At 41.2% G+C, this 2,775-nt stretch overlaps 1 pseudogene; it reads right to left on the reverse strand.

Moving 5' to 3' along the window:
* Positions 1-313: 313 nt before the first annotated feature.
* LOC101588416 lies at positions 314-1,741 on the reverse strand (annotated as a pseudogene).
* Between the last annotated feature and the right edge of the window lie 1,034 nt (positions 1,742-2,775).

Raw genomic sequence — 2,775 nt, forward strand, 5'->3', positions numbered from 1 at the left:
AAAAAAAAAAAAAAAAAGATAGAAATACAATATCATGTTCTGTAGTGGTATCATGACTTTTTTAAAACTTCCTTCACTAGAAAAAAGCCAGCTTGGTTAAACTGAACAAAATGGTAACCAGTCCATCTGAATAGCCACTTCATGAAAAGTTTATACTTAAGATTAGAGAGATGAGGGGGAATATTAACTGGTATAGCAATCTTCCATCTCCATTGTGATTACAAAAGCAGGCCTTACAATATTGATTTCATACAATATGTATCATTTGCCAAATTTTAAACTTGTCCTAATTAGATATTAACATTTACTGCTCTTAGTCTTCCCCATAAATGTCATTTTTCTAGCGCTTCATTTCCTCAAAGTCAGACTCAGATCCTGTCATCCTTTTATAGATGTCTTTAACGTCATCACAGGCTGTCTCAAAGTGAGGTGTAGCATCATATGCACGGGAAATAAAGATCTGGCTGTCTGTTCCCAAATCTTTTGGTACAAGGAGGTCACTGATGCTAACAAACTTCTGTGCAATTGGTTCCAACAACTCCAAAGCTAGTCTGATTTCTTTCTCTGGTTCCTTTGTTTCCACAGTTGCACTAACAATGGCAATGTACTTCCTTTATGCTGCCATGCTGTGTGAAGATGAAATCATGCAAACATGGATATCTGATTTTCGATTAACTTGGTTCTGTGGAATAATTATCTGACAGGAATTAGCATCATTGGTTTTTTTTTTTTTTTTTTTTTTTTGGAACCAAGGATTGAACTCAGGCCCTTGTGCTTGCCGGGGAAGCACTTATTCCACGGAGCCATCTCCCCGGCCCCTTCATTGGTATTCTTGATGGGGTGGCTGAGGATGCATATAACTCTGATCACCTGGCCTACTTTTTCTACTCGATCCTTTACATAACTTGGGTCACAGATGAGCTGCTTACAACGAGCGATCTCGCCTTCAGATTTTACACCAACCACTTTTCCATTCTGCACAATTATTTCTTCAATTGGTTTATTCAACATGTAGGTACCACCATAAATAGCACTTAGCCTTGCAAATCCTTACGGCAGTTCTCCAAGGCCATACAGTGGATAAAGGTATGGGCTTTTGCCGTAGCTTGCCAAAGACTCACTGTAAAGTTTAATTCTATCAATGGTCTCACAACATGGCTGATCTAAGTAGTCATCAGTTCGATACAGTGCAAGAGAATGACCAGTAAAATCTATAACATCTTGGCCCAAGTCAAATTTCTTATACAAATCTCACATTGTGGTCTTCTTAGGATCAATGCCCTCAAACTTTCTAGGGTTTTTTCATCAAAGTCGTTTTTCAAACAGTCCCATTAAGCTAGATGCCAGGGCTTCTGCTTCAGTAGAAGGAACCTTATAGATTTTTCCTCCCTTATAAACAAAGCTCCCTTCAATCACTTTGAAATCCATGTATCGGGTAACTTCTGTATAAAGCAGCATCTTAACCAGTTGACCATTAGCCATCAAGAACCTGGGAATTAAGTCAACATTCCAGTCTCTTCCTCTCCCCATTGATGCTGGAGGTACTCCTGGTAATTGAAATCTTTTGTATAAATCTTCCAGCGGTGTTATAGATGCACTTTCTCCTCCATAATATGGATTTTGATCCATATGAAGAACTTTTTTTTCCATTCACTGACATTATACCTGACAGGATACATTCCATCAGGCCGGTGCCCAGCACGATCACATGGTATTCCTCATTCATGACTGAGCAGGGTGAGGACTGAAGATCCGAGAGAGAAGAACGCGCCGGGGCTCTGCAGCTGCCCTACGGAGGCGGGAAGATGCTCGGGCCGTTCTCGAACCTGAGGGAAAAGAAAACCACAGAAGAGGTAAAATGGAGCTGATAAGGAGGCAAGACCGGTCGCCACCTCAGACGGGAAAAGAAGAGACACGTGTAGTATTTCTTGTTCAGGTTTCCCTAAGTTTTTGCCTCTCTCTTTCCCTCCGTCTTTGTGGCATATTGAATCATCCAGTTTGCAGTCTCTCTTTTTTCCAAATGCTCTTCTTGCAAAGTGCCCTTGGTGGTTTTTCTGTGAAAATGGAGGTTCTGTTTCTTTCTTGTAAATCTGTTGGTGCTGTGTGACCCCGAAGGCTAGGTCATGAGAGCAAGATGGGATGTTCCTTCTTCTCCGGGAAGCCTGTTTTTGGAGGCAGCCATCGTGCTGACCAGCGTCTGAGCTCCGAGAGACCATGTGGAGAAAACACAGACAAAGTTATGGGGTGCCCACGGCCATGACCCATGAGGCAACTCTTCTACATGTGAAGGTGTCTTCCTTCCTCAGTCAAAGATCTCCGAGGCCTCACTTTTCCTGACATTTTTCTTGTAATACTTATTTTTCTAATCTAATTATAAATTCAGCTTTTCCCAGAGTATCACAATATATTTACAAGTTTTTACATGAATTTTAAAAAATTGTTTGCAGTTATAAATGCACAAAGCACTGCTGATTCTTATTTTGTCTGCAGCATTCCAATTTCAAAAATTCGTGGTGTTCCTGTTGGCCTTACTTAGTGAGCTCATAGGGCATCAGACCAGTCTGAGTTATTGCTACTCTTAAAGGGAATTACCCACTAAAATAAGGGGCTTCAGACAGTGCTGGTCAGCTGGTAGAACACTTGCCCGAGCAGGGCTGTTGTTTCCACTATGCACATTTGGAAGCCTCAGTAGCTCCAAACTTCTTAGTCTGTGCTTCTTCTTTCAGGGATTTGTTGCTCTTATAACAGAATTTCTTGTCTGCTCAAGAAGAGTGG

The sequence above is a fragment of the Octodon degus genome, unplaced genomic scaffold (genome assembly GCF_000260255.1).
Source record: "Octodon degus isolate 3935 unplaced genomic scaffold, OctDeg1.0 scaffold00015, whole genome shotgun sequence".
NCBI lineage: Eukaryota > Metazoa > Chordata > Mammalia > Rodentia > Octodontidae > Octodon > Octodon degus.